We start from the raw sequence: 20,385 nt of genomic DNA, 5'->3' as shown, positions 1-20,385 counted from the left end.
CCAGAATTTCTGCATCATATATGAAGTATAACGTGTACATAGTGATTTGGCTGGCACCCTAGAGTTTTCAACTAACTAACTGTCATTTATTGTCTTCATGATTCTTCACGATCTTTACTCTCTTTCATAGAGAGTGTCAGTCTCTTTTTCCAGGTTACAAGTGACAGATGCAAGGAGATGGTCTCAGCTTGCACCAGGTGAGGTTTAGATTGGATACTAGGGAGAATTTCTTCATGGACAGTGTGGTCAAACACTGGAATGGGCTGTTCAAGAAAGCAGTGAAGTCCCTGTCCCTGGAGATAGTTTAGAGACATGTGGACATTGCACTCAGGGACATGGTTTAATGATTGTGTTGCTAGGTCAAGTTGATGGTTAAACTTGGAGATCTTGAAGGTCTGTTCCAACCTCCAATTCTGTGAGTCTATGATTCTAAGTAAACTGTAGGAAACGTGGAGTCACTGGCAGATGTAAGTAGTGGGAATTTAAAACCTTCCTTCTTATATATTGCATAATTACATCACAGTCATCTACCCACCTACACTGTAGGTAGAAGTTAAGGTTAAGTCAGAAATATTACCACTTCCATCAACTGCAAGTTTTTGTAACAGTGAGGCAATTTTGATTGCAATGGCCACAGTAGATAATATACATAATTAACATAGGCATTATATGTCTTTCCAAGTAAAATTTGATAATTACAGATGTTCAAAATGATCCAGTTAATTGTTTACTCTAATGTATTTTCACCTCAGGAAAGCTTCCGGCAGTCATAATTTCAACTCTTGATTCCAACCTGAGTTATTGGTAGGCTACAGATTGTGCTGGTATTGTTTTCTACTACTTTATTGATTTTGTCTTAAACCCACAAGGGACTTTCTGGAAGATACTGTGATCTCCTCTAGTTCACTCCTAATAAAAAGGCTTGTAGAAATAACACATTCATTTGATTTTAATATTTGTCTGTCAGAAAGAAATGCCTGCAGATAAGGCTTATCCTGCACGACTGTGTTTAAAAGGCTGTAGAATACAGTAGATGTTTTTTTGCTCAGTAAAAAAGCTACATGGATACAAGGAAAATAGAACAAAAACAAAACAAGTCTAATAGCTACAGTGCTTACAAGGTCAAAATAATCTAATCTCCTCTGCTGGCTATAAACTATATGACTCCATTGATGCTAGTGAAGCTTTAATTAAAAAACATTCTTTCAAAAAAATTGTCCTTTTTTCTGTTTTGTTTTTTTTTCTTTTTTCTTTTCTTTTTTAACTCAGATAAATCTAATGTTGGCTGCGTCTGAATTACAGAGAGACAAATCAAGGCAGTAGGCAGAATTATATAATTTAGAATCCAAACTAAATCCAGATGGAAGGTGAACTGGATAATGGCAAAGTTCAGAGTTTTCCTGTTTGTTGATTATTTGGTTTTCTGCAGGGAATATGAGGGGAAAAAAAAAAAAAAGAAAAATAGAAGACAAACTACTGAGGATGCTCTTAAATGAAGAAAAACCTTTTACAACAATCAGAGAATGGAAACTCTCATGGCTTTTGTTCTCTGACTCCTCAACCTTTGTGTAGCCTGACTTGTTTGTTGGACAAAAGTCTTTTTAAAAGATAGCAATTCTCAGTGGAAAAATTGTAGATGACCAAATGAAAGTTATTTCCAGTTCTAAATCTTCTGTTTTCAACAAGTGAGGTTTACTCAAATCTGGGCATGAGAAAATAGCTGCCTCGAGTACGTGCTTCATTTTGGAGTTTTCTTACTAATAGTCTCAAGATTTTTATAAATTTGAATTTTGCTGAATTATTAAGTAATGCTACAGGCTAATGCAATTTCGTTGTCTCCTAATTTGAAAACATGATGACAATTTTATCAATGTTATTAATAGAAATTCATATTGGAACCCAGATAGCCAGCTAGTACTCTGAACAATTTCTGTCAAACTAAGCCGAGAATACTGATAGCTATATACTTCACAGAGTGCAGAACAAAATGAATTTAAACCATGTTAACAAAAGGCACAGCTTTCCCTTCAGCAGGATTTTAGTTGGATTTTCTTTTAATTACTTACTAGAATAATTTACTAATCTATTGCAGTGCAATTAAAAGCCAGATTGGATTGAACCCATATTTGGAAGAACAGAGCATTCACTTTCTTCTGCTGCCAAAATTCTGTTTAATCAGCACTGAAATTTGCAGCATCCACCTTTCCATCTAAATTGCTGTAGCCAGCTAATATGCAGTGTCTCCATAACTGTAAAATATGCCTTCAATCAGTTTTCAGATTTTCCTGTGCATCTAGGTTGAGTATATTCACAAGCAAAACCTTTACCAGTATCAAAGAAGCAGATCACAGACCTGCAATATATTCAGATCTGTTTCAGGGCAATGAATTTATTCACTAATTAAGGTGAGTTGAATCCATTACTCCAGGTCCAGGTCTGAAAGCAAATCTATTATTTTAATATTCAGCCTGTTCAGTAGAGTCAGACTGGAGTGTGTGTCTGTGTGTGCGTGTGTGCAAGGAAGAGCAAGAGGAAGAATCACTAACCACAGAAACATTAAAGCCCATATGTTCCCAACAGCTGCACAAGCTGGAAAATTGTCAGAAGTTGGGCAATATCAGTCTAACAGTGTCATTCGCCTGAGTGCACAGAGTGCACAGTTTTAATGTCACAGCCAAATTGCTGCATATGCTGCTGTCTCAATAATAGTTGTGGAGCTTTACCCTACTCCACAAGTACCCTTCATCTTCTAAATGGTTTTAGTGAAATAAATAGCATCTTTCTGCACAGGAACTCCTACTGCATTTCAGTGGGATGACTTCCAGGATAAGAGACTGCTATACTGAAAAAGTTTGGCAGGCTTTGGTACAGTGAAGGAGTCAGAAGCAAAAAATTAGGAAAAACTGATGATGAAGATGACAGTATTACTTTACAAAAAAAAAAAAAAAAATCATTTTCAGTAACTTGTCATCATCAGTAGCTGAAATTTCTGTCTGGGCACAAGGAATATTAGAAAGGGCAGAGATTGCTGCTGCAGGAATAAGGTCTTACATTAGAGATGTCCTCTTCTTGTCCCACCACCACTAATTCTTCCCATTGACCTCATCTTTTCTGGGGTTGAAAGCTGCAGCTGCAGAGCATGGGTTTATTCTTACTGAATACCTCTTACAGTCAACCCTTGATACAGCTCAGGAACCTCAGTGGAAGGAGTAGGATGCCTAATTTCCAAGTACGATTGCAGATTTTTAACTGTCAGATTTAAATAAGTACAACATGAAACAAACAAAAAAAAGTCTGATTTTGTTTCTAGAATATTATCATTTTCCACTGATACATCCTAAAGATGTTGCCTAGGTTTGTCCTTGAGAAGACTGAATTTTGTTCTGTGTTTCCACCATAAAACTCCCACCATTTTGACGTGCATTGAACCAGACCTCTTTCTAGGTCTGGGTAAAGCCCTGTAAAGCACCTTCAAGGTGAATTGAACTGTGCAGCTTTGAAATATGTTATTGTATTAGGAACCTGACAAGTATCACGTTTCTACCCTATGCATTCATTCTTTGAAATATAACCACAGTCAGCTTCTAATATGCCAAACAATAAAACTCTTTTTCCTGTCATCTATGAAGGAGTATTTTCTTGATACAGAAAACTAGCTGTCTATTTTTGTTTGGCTTCCCTAGAAAACAAAAACTATAGGTTTAATTTGAGTGATAACATCACTTCAAAATGATAAATTGTCACTGTAGTTTGGAAAATTCAAAATTGCTAAGAAAAACACAACCACAATAGAGATGTAACTGATGAAAAACTATGACAGCAGGGCTTTTTTCTCTGTTGAGAAGCATGTTAAACAAGACAATGTTAAAATTAAATTGATCTTCGTGTAAGAAGTCTTAAGATCATATACTTCATTTCAAACATAAAGAAAAGGAGTTAATATTTTCAATTTTCATTTGTTAACTTCAATGTTCATGCCTTTGGTCTCACATTAGAATTTATTTCTGTGTGTCTCTTAAAGTCAAGGGGAAGGAGCATATTACTGAAAAGCAAATAGGCTGAATTACCATATTAGACTTAAATGACAAGGCACTGTTTCATACACAGGATGTAGGAGCCTAAACAGGAGCTGACGAGTTGTTAAGTATGAAATTAGATGTGTTAACTGCATGTAGTGAAACTGTCAATTTAAAAGGTGTCAAGTGCTGTTTTGCAGGTTCACTTAAGACATCCAAGATAGGATCTCCATCCAGGGATGAGAGAAAATCATAGAAATACAGGAGATGCTCAGCTGCCTGGCAAGACTGGCCTTTAAATTTGCCTTTAGTTCATTTTAAATTCACCCTCAATTAAGTTCTCCTTGAAGAAACACACATGGCTTGGCTCAGTAGAATAAAATAGACATCTACTGCCATTTGAGATGGCCTAGGGCATTTAAGACATCCATATTTGTCTCTCAGATGTGACACAGAACAAACAGGATACACTTGGCACCTTAACTGGCACTAGATCCCTGTTTTAGACAACTGATTTTGCTGTTTATTGACAAGTCAACCAGTTTACTTTCTAGGCACCACTAGTATTGCCTTATTCACTATCAACTAATATGTGAATCTGAGAAACTCAAGATGCATTTAGATATCAACATGTAGATATTTAACCTAAGATTTCTTAACGTGACACACAACCTTAAGGTTGCATGTTATGTTTGAGAACTCAACTCACCTCCAGGTGCTGTCTCAGGAGAGCATGGGTCTTAGATCCATATGGCTTGTTTACCTGTATTATGCACGTCTCAATCTTCCTAGCACATTTCCAATGCACTAGATATCTATGTTTGGGCAGCTAAACTGAAGTTAGTCCTTTAGAACATGTCCATGTAATGAACCCAGCAAGAAGCTCTGACTTTGCTCTAGAATTCCTAGGCATGTACATTTAGGCTGTTGGAATTTTCTCTACTTATTCAACTAGCGCTTAGTACATGTCATCACTGTTCAGGACATGAGTGTTTGAATTGCCAAAAACAGGCTATGGAGTATATAGAAATCCCTTGCCCACCTAAAAACTTCCAGCAAAAGTTTTTAAGAGGCAAAAGGCGGCTACATTTTACCAATGATTTTTTATGTAAATTTTTCAAAGAACAAGAACTGATTTTATGGACAGATTCTCATTCTAATCATAATATTGTTCCAAAGCATGCTGAGTACTTCTTCAGAGTACTCTACTTTCCTCATTACCAATGACAACTTGTAAATACCAAGCATTGCCCAATTCTGTGCAGTTGTGTGCTTTGCATAGCCAACAGATTAACACTTACCATTAGTCCCTCATTAAGAACCTAGATAGGACTTGAAACAATTTAATGAAACTTGTTTGAGTTCACTAAATAGAATGGTGTATTTCATTTTTAATTGTACTTTATGTGAAAATTCATGACCAAGACATAGACAGAATGGAAGTAAAGGTTTGATTGCTCGAAAAACCTCTGAACACTTGTGCACTTCTGTTTCAGAGAGTTTCTGAGCAGTTACATACCAAAAGAGGTCTAGCAGAAAAACTGTTTAACTTCAAGCCTATGAATCCATGACTTAACATGGACCACACCCAAGTTAATTTAGTTTGTGTATTCTTTTTGCTCCTGGTTATGTGATTCATACTTAGATTCTGAAAGTTAATTTAGGCCAGTTCTTTTAGCCAGGACTCCTGTCAGTTCCAGTACTCCAAATGAAGGATGACTTCCCATGGACTAATTTATTAATGTGAAATAAGCAAAAACAAGGGAAAAAATCAAATATTTTTAGATTGCCTGCCTGTCTTCTATCCATTTACCAGTGTGCAACTAATCCCTTCCTAATCTGTTACGTTTATTCTTCTAGATAGCAGCTATTCCTTTAAAGAAAGCAATTTTTGCCTTGTTATTCTTAGACCTCTAGAATCATCTCAAATATCTGGCTTCATTATTTTATTAATCAACTGGTTTATACATCTCTTAAAGTCTGCAGTTTTTCATTAATGTAAATACTTTAACAAATTAAGGTTTCTTCCTTTATCAGGTCTGAAATTTATAGTTCTAAATGCCTTAGGATTTACATAGCAGAGTACTTAAAGTTTATGTTGATAGGGAAGGAAAGAATAGAGGTAGTGAAAGGAAGCAAATCAGTGAATTTTCAGGGTTTAAACAGGTAAATTAAAAATCCTTGAGCACTGAGAAAGCCAAGGTAAAATTTTAAACTGAAGAGGCTCAAGACTGACAGTGCAACACTTTTGAAGAGAAGCGATAAATGTATGCAAATGTTTTGAGAGTAGAGTGACTACTATGGAGAGAGCTATTTGATAGCAATGCCAATCTGAAAAGCACACAGCAAAGCCTATGAGAGTGTGGATAGAAAGCACTCCTCTTAGGAGTCCAGGCATAGAAAACAATCAGAAGAGATTATAATCTGACCTTCTTTAGGAAACAACAATAAAATCCTAAAGAGACTTTCTTCTCCCTCTGAGAGCTACCCTGTCTTGTGCTGAGAAACATCAGTTCCCCATTTCCTCTTATCCCTCCCCAGATTTCCTGGCCCAAGTTGCTGGAATATGAAAAATAAAACTGTTAAAATCTTATAGTAGTTAAAAATCATACACCTTAACCCAAGTAAAGAACTACGATAAAAAAAGGAAAATGCCAGAGGCTCTTTAAATTCCTTCAGGGACTTCACTGTTATTGCTTAGTATGAAAGATTGCTAAATACTATGATAATGAGTTGCAGTATAAAACTATATTTTAAGTTATTTTCAAGATAAGAGCAGTGAGACTGGCTAAATCTGATTATCTAGCCTCTCCCACAGATTGTTTTTTCTGTCACAGCAAAAATAAATAAATAAAATAGAATAAAATAAAAATCTAAAAACATGCAACAAAATCAGACAAGCATGCACTAGAAAAAACTCTTCAGAGTTTGTTTTTTTTATCCTGTAGGGGAAAAATCGTTGACAGACAGGAGACCATCGGGTATGACCTAAAGGGCCATCTTTCAAAGGGTTTTCAGCTTTGGCTGTAAACTGAGTATGCAGCCTGCAGGCACAGACAGGATCTATGCTTGCAGATAAGATTTTGCTATGCTCTCAGATCACTGCTGGGTCAGTTACTTACTTGCCTGCAGTGGATCTGCACAGAGTTTAATGGCGTCTTGTAAAGCTGGTATGACAGGTCATTTCCTCCTCTAATTCAAGTGTTTCTTTGACAGCAAATGCTAATCTATGAACAGTTGATAGCATTAATAAATTCAGGAATGTTCCATGCTCTACATTCAGTTCCCATAAGCAAATGCAGATGGCAGTAAGTTTATTCCATCAGAAGGCTCACAGCCTTGTGCTACAGGGAAAATCATGATATTATTTATTTATAAGCATAACTTTAATTTCATTGTGGCTCTATCTTCAACTTACCTCTTTCACTGTAGTTCCTTCAAACCTTTTCCTCTTTTTCTCCTGGTCTTTCATGCTGGTCTTTCTTTCTTCCCTTCTCTTCTATTCCAAACCAGCAGCATCTGTTTTGAGGCTGTAGGAGTCTGCAGGTTTTACTGAGTTATCTGGCATCCCTACAGCTATGGCTTTATTTTCAAAAACAGTCAAGACTGGAAGAAGGAAAACCTTTAATACAACTTCCTTAAAAAGAAATTTCAACTTTCAATTTGCTGTCATTACAGACAAGCACCACAGGATACGCTGGCGTACTCACAGAGCAGATGCCATTAATTGGAGAGGATGGATATAAAAAGGAAGTTGGAGTGTTTTATTCATAAGGCATGTTTTTTCTTGCAATGCTGCAGTGGCTTTTTTAATTAATTAGTTTGGTGAGGCTTCTCTCATCTCATGAGTCAATGCCAATATAACTGGGAAACAGAATAGCATATATAGCCTGAGATTTTCAGAAGTGCTTGGCAGTGAGGTGTGCAAAGGAGACATGCAGGTAGCTGCAGGGCATGGATGCACAGTGCTCCTGAGTGCTCAGAGGGAATTCTGAAGGACCATGCCTTGTCTCATGGCAGGGGAACCTTGCCCACACATGCCATCTCCAGAGTTATTTGTAATGAGATCTAAGCAGGCAGAAGAACCACTGGGTGGCTTGCTATCTTAAAGGAGCCACCCCCTCACTTTAAATAACTGATACCAGGTAGTAGTTTATCTCATGCTGCTGCAACCACTGCAAAATCCACGTGGCAAAAATGATCTCACCAGCAGAGCACAAGCTCAGCCACCCTGCCTTTTCTCTGCCCTGTCTTTTCCTGTTATTCAGAACACAGACTGTACTTTCTTCATACATGGTCTTGTCATTAAAATGTATTCAGACATCACTGTGTGTCCGTAATTCATTTCTGTTTCTCCTTCCCCTCCAAAGACATTGTCAGGGCAAAGTGATGGCTGACTGATGCATAAGGGTTACAATTGCACTGAACAGTACAGAAAACTCAGAATTAAGAGGAAATCTTAGCTAGAAGCAACATTCTAGAATGAGGTAAGGGTAAAAAAGATTATGAAGCATGTTTTAGATAGAATTATATACTTCACTCATAAGAGAGTGAATAAGATAGCATCTAAAAATTTGAGATGGCAAGGTACACTTAGGTATTTACCTCTTGGAGGAGAGGGTTGAAAACACTCAACCAGGAGAGCCTGCCATTGAGACAGGAGGTTCAGTGGACCCCACTGCTTTCTAAACTCCTTGAACCACAGAGGTCAGGAGCCTAAGTGCAACTGAATTCACTCCTAGTTCCAGATTTGTGTGTAAGTTCATGACTAAGGGATTATACATACACAGCCCATCTAAGATGTCATCTTAGTGAAGCACCTAAAGCTGGACAAAATAGTAGTCTGTATTAGCAAGAAGTCTCTTGACATCAAGGCATAAGCAATCATACTGGATACTGTGGTTTTGAGATAGTTTCTCCAAAATCTGGCTTAAACCAGACAGCGTTCAGCACTGAGGTTAAGTTGGCACTGGCTCAGCTAACTCAGCTGCTGAGCAATGTGCCAGTTTCTCCACTGGCAAGCCTGAATAGGAAAGTGACTGGTACTGTGCTCCCCTCCAAGGTTGAGCAAAGTAGATGATCAAATGTTCAGGCTGGGGAGAGAAGGATGAGTGCGAAAGCACGCCCACCCAGGACACCAAACAGTAGCTGCAATGTCTATATAGCATTTTTTAATTAGCAAAGAAAACATATTTTCTCAGTTTTCATTTTATTACATATCCATAATACCTTTTTTTTTTTTTTTTTTTTTTTAAAGTGAATTCACGGCCTCAGCAGTGTTCTGCATTTGTTTATAAAGAAAGTGGGAAAGAAAAGCAGCCATAGTGCACTAAATTCACAACACAGGCAGAGCACACACAGCAAGCAAGTAATTAGCTTCATAGCAAGCATGCATAGGTTGAATGTTTCACAGTGGGGAAGGTTATACACTAATTAATGGTTTAAGCATTATTGCTAATACACATAATATGAAATTAAAATGTTTGCAGTATATATGCATAGTAGGAGTGTGGGGCAGTATGGTTCTGTGCTGAAGGAAAACCTAAAGCAATGGAAACACCTATTTTTCTACCACCACAGCATCACACCACAATGCACAGAAGCTGCTGTTGCGCTCGCTGGTAATTCACCAGTCAATACATGCACAGTCAGTGCAGGCCAAATGACTACTGCTTGTTCTCAGATCCATGGCCACAGGCGTTGGCATCAGTGTAGATGACTACATGAGGTTTGATGTACTGTACACAAAACAGGGCAGAGCTCATCATTACCAAGACAGATACCCTCCAGCCCTGCTGGGATTTCACCTCTCATTCCTGGAAGCAGATTTTCATTGCAGACACCTTGCATTTAGACAGTGCAGCCAGGATTTGAAGTGGGGAGGGCTTCATTTCTGCAAATAGTCCTCTTTATCCCTTAGGTAAGTAAAGTCTGGCAGCTTCAGACAGACCCCACAAAAAAAGTAAGTCGCTCTGCCTAGATCTGTGCCTGCACTGAAATGCAGCTCAGCTGTCATTGCAGCACCATTTCCTAGAGCCTGGTGAACTTTCTGAGTATTATCTGCAGGTGTAGTCAGGAACATTGAGAAGTGAAGCTCTTAATACTGAGTGCTTCCAATGAAAATAACTGAAAAAGATTTTGCACCCCTGAAAAAAAAAAAAACAAACTTGAAATATGAATGAAATTAACACTGTCTTGTCTAGTAATTGTTCAGAATGTTTAAAAATAAGCATTTCTCTCAGAATTCTCCATTGTCTTCCCGGTAGATAATTAGCTAAATAACTGTGGTTTAAATCTACTTTTTGTCCTGGAGGTCTTGGCAAGCTTTTTCCCTGCTACTTTGCACAGCTTTATTCCATTCACATAGGAACAATAGACAGCACTAACACTATCTTCAGAATGTACTAAATGTTAATTCACCTTGGAAAGTTATATTTGAATGTAAAGTTAATGTTATTTTCCTTATTACTAAAGCAATGTAAAGTATCCTTCGGTAACGTATTAAAAACAGGTATATACGATAACTAAAGAAAGAAAATAAGTTATCTATTTTCACATATGTACAAATGAAAACACGGTGAAGCACAGCGTCTGTTTTGGAGAAGTATACTTGTGATTCAGAAAGTAGAAGACCATATTTACAAATCATGCCTGTATATTGTTCTTTAAATGATTGTAAGGAATTAATAAACTTTTTTATTTTTCAGCACAGTTTCAGCCTTGTATCTGTGCAGTCAGTGAGGCACCTTGCCACTGTGCTGCAAATCTCTTGCTGCCTGGTTCATGCAGACACATCTGTCTTCTGATTTCATGCTTCTCTGTTCTCCCTCATTTCAGCCAACCATTAGACCACAACCACAGGCACAGTGGGGAAATGCTCCTGTGATGCGGTTTCTGAAATGTGGCTGTTTTTCTTCCCTTGGCAGAGGTTTATTCGTTTCCTTGCTCAGAGCCAATCCTGTCCCCAGCCAACGGTAGCTGTGTGAATTCATTTGAGTGTTGAACTTGGCTTTTTGTGTTGAGAAAAATTAACGGTGAATCCAGCTAACTCAGTGCTCATTCAGGCAAATAAGTTCAATTTTTAGTAAGTAAAATCGCTACTTAGCAGGTTTCTTTATTTATTTAATACATAGGATAATTTCTACTTCACTTTGATTTTGTCTTTTGTCTTAAATAAGGGAAAAAAAGCCTCCTTTTTAAGAACTGTTCAGAGTCCACAGTAGATGAAATTTTCAGGTGTGAGTAACACTGGTCAGCAGAAGCAGATTTTAGTGACTACTGGTGTCTCACATAAGTAGCTTAATAGTTACTTACATAATACAAAAAGCACTTCCTAAGCATCTTTTTGAGAGTGCAGCAATTGACAGTTGTACAAAGTATATTCACCATAATACTTCAAACATCACTGGAGTTATCAATATCCTGGCCCAGAAGAAAAACCAGTTAAAACCTAGTCTGTGACAGCTCATATGCAGTTCAGGACTAGGCATGGACCCAGCTTTTTATTAAAGATCTTAACAAAAATTACAGAAGCATAAACACAAACAGCTGGAGACCTGTCCAGGTGCTCAGGATACCCACAGCCCAGCCCTAGCAGTCGCTCAACACTGAGGGGTGTGGGCTGAGCATGTCTGGGAACTCTGAGTACAGGGCCAGCACAGCTTCTTCAAGCAGCCAAGCACACAGAAGGAAGATTTCCCCTGCATCAACTCTGAACCTCTTTTGCTTGATTCAGATGATGGTCCTTGTCACTCATCCTCACATCTTTCATTGCTGTGAAAAGTCTTGCTCCCTCTAAACCTGTAGGCACCAGGGGTGCTGCTGCAAACTAAATGGAAATGTTGTCCATCATCTCCTCCAGGCTGTTACCTTCACTACTACTGATATTAAACAGAATGTGCCCCAAGGTAGACCCAGCAGTACCCTGTTGTTACCAGCCTGCAGATAAGTATGATCCATTAACCACTGTCCTTTGAGATCAACCACCTAATCAGCTTTTTTACCTATCTTGTTATGCACTCAGTCACACTGTGATGCCATAGTTTAGTTACAAAGTTATTGTAGGAGATGCTACTGAAAGCACAAATGACACTCTTTGTTCTCTCCTTGTCCACAAAACTGGGCGTAGTTCATTCATTTTAGCACAGAAGACAATTAGGTTGGTCAGGCATGATTATTCCTTTATAAATCCATTCTGACTGATTCCAGTCACTTTCTGCTCTTACAAATGCCCAGAAACATGTTCTAAAAGGACTCACTTTATGAAGTTCCCAGGGATAAAAATGTCCAGGAGATAATTCTGTTGGTAAAAGTCATATAAAGTTCCCCATGAAATATATTGTTTTAGATTTCCTTCTACTTTACTAGATAAATTTAAGACATGGGCTATGAAATCCCACCAAAGCTTCTGAGATCTCTGCATAAATGAGAGAAGCCTCCTCACGTGACCCAACCATAGTTCATTCATTTTAATTCATTAACAGAACACTCCCTTCTGTGTCATTTATTATTAGAATTATATACATACATTTATTTGCATACTATTTAACTACATTAAATGGCTTGAATGTTCAACATGAAAAAAGTAGGAAATACTACCTTTCACATTATTTTGTATACTAATACTATATACTATACTCTGTTTAGGGTAAATGCCCAATCCTAATATATTTAAAGTGACTATTGAAATGTCTGTAAGCTTGTTTAACAGGGAATAGTAATGTGACATTTCCAAATTTCAACACATTTTAAGTATTTGGCTTCTTGCTTGCTCCCAGTATTTATATGCTGTTGTTGTAAACTATGACAAGGACTGTCATTCTATTCTGTGTTTAGACAGACTCTGGGGCAATACAGTTCTGGTGAACGACCAAGGCTTCAAGCAACAGTAAAACTGAGAGATATATAATAGATGTATCTGTTAAGTTTTGAGAAATGTCTAAGCTATATATTACTGCCTAAATAGATTTTGCCACACTTTTCTTCCTTCCCTTCTTCATACACATACATTTTTGTCACATGACAAAAATAGAAATGGTAATTATCTGGTCTGCCTTTACACAGGTCTGGAAGATAATTAAGAATAACTTAGATTGCATTTATTTCTTTCTTTCTCTTCCTCCCTATCTGTACCGTACTTCAGGGAAATACATGAATCTTGGTGAGTCTTACAGTGTATTTAGAGACAGATCTCATTCTACTCTTTTAAAAGTTTATTTTGGCATCCTAGGTGGACTGCATTAGAAAGAAAATAATGTTTTCTGCTTTGGCTTCTGAATCAGCCCAAACACAGAGCTTCATAGTTTGTGAATATTTCAGCTTGCTGCCATATTTTTTTCTTGTGGTGCATGGGTGAAAGAAGTAATATCAAGCGTTTATGTTACAGTAGAAGTCAGTCTGAATATAATGTGATGAAGAAGAAACATTTCTTTAAATGTGAGCATTCCTTCTTCCTGTCAAAATCCTCCTGCAAATAATACAAAAAGAAAATGTCTCATAGAAACAGCTGCAAGAATGCTAATAATGGAATGTGTTAAGGCCAAGATATACCATCCCAACTTCACTGGCTGTCCTGCCAAGGTAGGCAGAATTCTAATACTTCAGAGTTATAATGATTTGTGTTTCAGTGTAAAAAAAAAAAAGAGACTAACCATCACCATTATAAAATATGGTTCAGAGGTTATTTTCAGCTATGTCATTAGCCAACACAAGTGAGAGTGTGCTTCAGCACTATATTCACCACTGCTTTCATTAAAGAACAGTCTTCATTTGATTTAAAGTCCAACAGGAGCATCATAGAAGATTTTGAGACAACAGGTTAATTTCTATGCCTGGAATAACATAATTGAGTCAAATTCAATGATGCGGTCTCCAAAGATGCTTTTGCTCAGCAGCCCTTGAAACAGAATGGACACAGCTGCAAAAGATGCTGTTTTACTATCAACTGTGTATCAACTGTACCTTCTATGAATGTAAAAACAAAACAAAACAAAACAACAAACCACCAAACCCAAAAACAACACAGCAACAAAAAAAATCTGAAAAAACTCAGGATCACCAAGAAAAAAGTACAATCAGCAGACATCTCCACAGAAAATATTTATTTCAATTCCAATCTCCATTCCTCCATTGTTTTTTCATGTAATCTGTTAATCATTTTTTTCAGGGACAGGGTTTTAAACACCCAATCAAAACCAACCAAGAAGCCAGACAAAAAATCCTGCATCAGTCTGCCTTCTGCCTGTGGATAAACTACTCAGTTTGACTATTCAGGATGCTTTGTGTTTGAACATCTTCTGGTTTTCATGGCTTTGAAACAATTTTTATCATCTCCCTTGTGCACTTCAGAGGTGTTTCTTCCTCTTGCTTATAAAATACTGCTGCAGGCCACCACACACATATTGTCAGAACATCTGAACTCCAAGGAAGATGGTAATTTAACTTCCCAGTTTTTAAAGCCTTAGATTTAGTAGGTTTAGTAAACACCCATTCTTCAAATATTGGTTCTCAGAGTGATATCCAAACCTGAGGCTACAACTGAAATGATATCCAGCAAGGATCTTGATGAAGCAGGTTTAAAAAACAACAAAGCAAACAAGCAACCAACAAAACAAACAAACAACAATGCAAAAATAATGGGAAACTACTACTTTCAAAAGAATTTCAGAAGTAAATTTGCCTTTATTTAAAAAAGACAAATTGCTGTTAGAGAAGAAAACAAAATTATACTAAAAAAAAAAAAAGAAATCTTCAGTGTTTGTACTGTTCTTATCAAACTATCACAGAAAGCTCGGAGACACTACAAAAAGACACAGATGAAATGATTCTTAATGAACCAAGTGTCAGTTGCTAAAATATTTAAAACCATTAATAGGCTGGCAGGATGAGAGAAGAAGACTACTGAGACAAGAACCTCTCATTCTCTCATCTGATCCAAGCTACACTAAGGTTTTTGCCAACACTTGGATGTACACTTCCGATTCAGAATACGTCCATATAATCTTGTTATTAACACCCTCCAGAGAGCATGGCATCAAATCAACAGATTTTCTTCTGAGATTAGAGAGGAGACCAAATACATGCACCGAGAAGCCTGGATAGAAATGAAGGACCAAGTGTTCTAGTGGTCTTTCCATCAGGATTCATAGTGTTGCTTCCTTAATTGGTGTATGGCAACAACAGCAGATGTTGTTTAATGTCATTTCTCAACTCCCAGCAATATAGGTATGAATATGCCTTAAAGCAAGTCTAGCATGAGTCATACTGAAGCCCAAAATTGAGAAGCAGATGGAACAGTTCACAGTTCACTGAATGAGAAAACATCAGAGATCTCTCCAAAATATTTCATTGTTTTCTTTGTCTCATCCTCTTTACAGTTCTCTTGGACTGTAAATCAGGTATGAGGAATTGAGGATTTGGTTTTGACACGAATGATCTTCTCTCCTGGCTTCAGTTCACAGTCAGCATTGAATATGCAGCTATCTGCTATATATCGCAATTCTTTGACGGTATGACTTCTGGCTGTCTAAAACAGCAAAATTATCACTGTTACAGCCACTCCCTTTCTCCTTGACAAAGGATGATGCTCATTTTTTTTCTTCTGAACTAAATTACTTTGAGTATACATTTTGGCAGAGATACAGAAGAAGAAAATCCAGAGTTGTGAAGTCATAACAAAATGAGATAAAAACGTTAACAATATCAACCAAGAAAACACTATTTCTGGATGTGCTCACCTAGATTTCGTACTGTATTCATTTGACATAATTTTAAAGCACAGATACAGTAGATGAAGCCTACAAGGATTAAAAATATATATACAGTTCAAATTATTTGAAAGAACTAAAAGACCACAAAGAATATTCTGATTTAGAAGCAGAGCCTGGAAAAAACAGCAAAATTGCACTGTGAGGTCAAAAAATAACTGGCAAAATAGACTACAGAGGAGAAGACTTCAGATAATTAAGCTAAGAACTCATTTATACCCAAGTGTACATAGTTACATGTGCCAAGAATAAAATTAGGAGCTCCAAGCTTTGCAAAGTAATTTCTTCAATAGTTCATTAAAAATATAAATGTCAAATGCCCACCTTGCTACACCAATTTATCACTTACATGATGAAATTTGAGTGAGACAACGTGACTAACAATTTGAAACTTTTAACTAACAGGAAGCAGAAATGCATTACTGAATGAAGAAGAGATACAGTGAAGAGCAACAGCAACAGTCTGAAGGCTTGGACTAATAATAAACTAGAGAATAAATATACATCAATTTTGGCAAAAGCTAATGGGTGATGTAACTGTTGTCATAGATATTACAAGAAATGTTGACTTGAATATGATATGGATGAAGTTATGCTGGAAAATTTGGCCAACAATCAGTAAAAAGTGAGAATGAATACTTTCTGCTTTTCATAGTAAAAAATAAAGTTGCAGAGACTAGGGGATATCTGGTTGGCCACTGCACTAAAAGTAAACCAAAATCTTTTTTGCAAAAGGAGCAAAAATTCTTAATATTGCCATTGCCGATAACAAAAAAAAATCCTGACCAGCAGAAAACTATTCCTATGGTCTCATGGCTATTATTCAAACATTTCAAATCATCAGAACTTTTTCTAGTGACTTAAATAGACTCTGATGTTCTCTCATAATTAAATGTACTTATGGCTAGCACCCAAAGCTCAGGAAAGTTCAGAGGACCAGGGACTGACCAAGGGGAAAAGAAAATTAGAAAGAAGAAGACAAGGCAGACCTGACAATAGCAACCTTGAGGCTTTTTTCCTTGAGGCACATCTTAATGCTACATCTTTTTTCCAAACTCACAGAATGGCTGATGTCTATAGGGACCTCTGGAGGTCATCTTGTCCCCTCCTAAAGCAGGAACATCCAGGTTGCCCAGACCACGTCCAGGCAGGATCTGAAGATCTCCAAGGAGAAGACTCCATAGTCTTTCTGGGCAACATGTGCCAGTGCTTCATTGCCCACACAAGTACAGAAGTGCTCCTTGATGCTCAGACAGAACCTACTACATTCCAGTTTGTGTCCATTGCCTCTTGTCCTTGCACCACTGAAAAAAAACTGGCTCCGTGCTCCTTGCACCCTCTGTTCAGGTATTAATATACATTGACGATCCTTGTGAGCCTTCTCTTCTCCAGCTGTCTCAGCCTCTCCACACAGGAGAGACACTCCAATCCTTTCATCACCTTGGTGACCCAACAGTTGAAGGAAAGAGAAACTGAGGAAGGCTGAATCAAAGAAAAGGAAAAAGGCCCTGGCCGAGCTGGGGGGAAAACACAGAACACAAGTGTAGCTCTTCCATGTAGCTCTGACTAGAGTTGCAGGGATTTAAACTAATCCAAATACCTCATGAATCTTTCATGCTTTCTTATTCCTATGACAAAAGTAAAATAAATAAATAAATAAATAAAATAAAAAAATCAAACAAGCTCTCAGACAAAGGAAAAGCTTTGCTTCAGCGGTAAATGGAAAGAAATCAGCTGATACTGAGGAAAAAAAACAAATTACAGTCACATAAAATACAATCTCTTGTATTTTACTACTACAGTAGTATATGCTGAAGTACTGTTAACTTCAAGGTTGTTAAGAATCCAAAGTTTCTGTGAACTACATACAGATTGGAAAGATCAGGAAATGTATGTGACAAAATAAAAGGAGATAAAAGATGCATTCTCAAGCTTGATCTTTTTTAGTAGATAATGACTTCCCCTACATCCCCCTTTCTCTTATTCAAGCACTGAAAGCAGTAACTGTTCATGTATCAAAAAGATATGTCTGGCTTTTGCCATAAGAGTCTATCTGAAAGCAGTTCTGGAGGTTATTAAGGGAGGGGACTTCAATACTTTTTCGAAAGCTTCCTGTCTTAGAGAATACTGTTCTAAACACATCAAGAACTGTATTTGTGTCAGCCCAACAAAGTTCATGGCTTGGCTTTTCCTTAGAAAAGGTATAAGGACTAAATAAGCATATAAAGAAAAGAAAACACACTGCAGGAAATGCAGCTTCTTTTCAGCACCAATTAAAAAAGAGGGAGAGCAGAGTCACCCCCATCTGCAATTCAATGCATCAGAGATACAGCCAGAACCTCAGAGTGCGACTTAATCCCAAAGTTACCAATCAGAGTATCAAGAATAAGAAATAAACGAATTGCAAGTGGCATGCACTCGATGGAGATTTACCATATGCACTTAAAAGGCAAACTGTCCCCTCTTGTTGCTACTTTGAAGGAGCATCGTCAGCCAGGCCCAACCAACCTCTCAGGAAGGCCCCATCTGACAGGGGCAGCTTTGCCTCAAGACGTCACTGACTAGCACTGAGACACATAACACATCCTCTGCTCCACTTCTTTTAGAGAGTTTAATAGAACTCCCATATGTCATACTTGACATGAGCAGAAACAGAAGCCTGCAAGTGAATCTTCCTCTGGAAAAAAAAAAAAAAAATCACATCACAGGTCTTCAGACACCATAGCTGAAAGCAAGAGCAGCCACAGACTACAAGCATTTCCAATTAAGTAAAATTTCCTCTTCACTGAGATGAAGAGGTTTATTTTTTTTTTCCATATGCATCTATTTACCTGTCCTCTAGATTCAGTGTGAGACAAAGCTAAAAAAAAAGAAAAAATATATAAAAAAGGAGCAATTTCAATCCTTAAAACAAGGAAATATATTTGCCAAAGAGTGAAAAGCAAAAGGGACCTGAGTTATTAATGAGAGCCAAGTTTGACAGTTAGATGACATCAGTAAGAAATGTTACAATTATTAGTACCTATTCCATGTACAGCCATTGGTGTACCTGAACACATTTATTAGTTAACACAGAAGAGAAGGATTTTGTTCAGAAAAAGACATTATGGTTTTAGTGAAAGACCTATGATCAGAAAAGATGATTATACATGGACATGGAATAAATAGACCAGTATTAGGACATTACACCAGCACTATGGAAGCAGAATGGATTATCTTAGAAAGAAAGATTAACCCAAGAATGTTTCAGATCTATCAAACCTGCACAAGGACAGCTTTAAAAGGTGTCACACTAGGTTGCAGCAAATAACAGGCTAGCTCTCAACACCTGCTGAGGCTACAGGCCCTCACCAAAGCACGCATCATCTCCCACATGGCAGGTGCAGCATTCACTAGCAGCAACTGCAAAGGAAGGTTTTTGTCTGCCTCCTCTGCCAGCCAGTCCAGCACAAACATTTATTCAAGTAGGATAATCAGCAGAAAACAGTTGGAAGAAATAGAAATTCAGTTTATTAAACTGCGGAAACAGTGCCAGAAATTTAGAAGTATAATCACACCACTTAAGTCCAGCCATAGTGTTTAGATTTTACTTAATCCTGACGTATTTTTGTAACTTATTTCAGATGAATCAGCCTTTTAAAAACATTTATGTAAACTGTTCTTTGGGTTTATATGCAAATACTACCCTTTGTAAGCCTAAAGTGCTGGAATATTTTATTACCACAGTTTACAAGTAGCATAAGTATTTACCTTACAGATTATTCCTAGGTCTTTTGATGGTAAATAGCATCCAAAGTAAGGAAAGTGCTACCTTCTGGTACATTACTAAAATAAATAAGCCTGGGAATCGTGAAAGTCCCTCTGCTAAGATGCTGGCAAGAAGACTAATCCAAACAAGACTGGTTAGCTTGATTTCATTCTGATTATTTGCTTAGCATATACAGTAAGAATAGTATATAAGGTTCTGGCAGTTATCTGCATTATAAACGAGATACTTCAAAGACTACTGGTGTGTGTCAAAAGCCATTTTTATCTTCTGATGCTCCTGGTTGACTAAAACAGTACTCATGAGCCTGGAACTGAAGTGAAATATCTGCTTATGAAATAAAGATTTCCTATTCTGCTCTAAGAAAGGAGAAAGAGCTTTTTAATCTCCAGCCATGCGAGAAATGCATCTACATATTCTCCAAGCTTATGTAAGAACAAGGAAAACTTTACTCCTATCCATCAGCTTGGACTGACCCAAAAGTTTAATAAAGCTATGGAAAAAATAGTTAGGGCCCAGGCCAGCCAGTTAGACCCCATCCCTAGCCTCACCTTTGAAAAGGAGCTTTAAATCTCAGCTTATTTTGCTTCAGACTTCCAACATATTTTTCCACACCTTTTACTGCAGGCGATAGTCACAGCTATTTTTTCACTGAAATACCTGTAATATTCATATTCTATTTTGATGCAGCCAATAATCAGGTGCTCATACGGAAGGTGCCAGGTTTGCTTAGCTTCTATCATATATTTGTCATGGAAAACTTCACAAACACTCCCTCTGAGTAAAACCTGTTCAATATGCATAACTATGTAAAGCCCCTTCAATGACACAGAGAATC

At 37.4% G+C, this 20,385-nt stretch overlaps 1 long non-coding RNA gene across 1 annotated transcript; it reads left to right on the top strand.

The window, feature by feature from the left end:
* The first annotated feature begins 386 nt into the window (after positions 1-386).
* LOC128084136 (uncharacterized) lies at positions 387-14,768 on the top strand. The gene is made up of 2 exons (XR_008208356.1): positions 387-467; positions 14,182-14,768. It is a non-coding gene; the product is annotated as an uncharacterized LOC128084136 (long non-coding RNA).
* The last annotated feature ends 5,617 nt before the right edge of the window (positions 14,769-20,385 follow it).

This window comes from Tympanuchus pallidicinctus, unplaced genomic scaffold (assembly GCF_026119805.1).
Source record: "Tympanuchus pallidicinctus isolate F22 unplaced genomic scaffold, pur_lepc_1.0 scaffold1, whole genome shotgun sequence".
In the NCBI taxonomy this organism is placed as follows: Eukaryota; Metazoa; Chordata; class Aves; order Galliformes; family Phasianidae; genus Tympanuchus; species Tympanuchus pallidicinctus.
The sequence above is the reverse complement of the archived record's forward strand: the minus strand, read 5'-3'. Positions and strand labels throughout refer to the sequence as shown.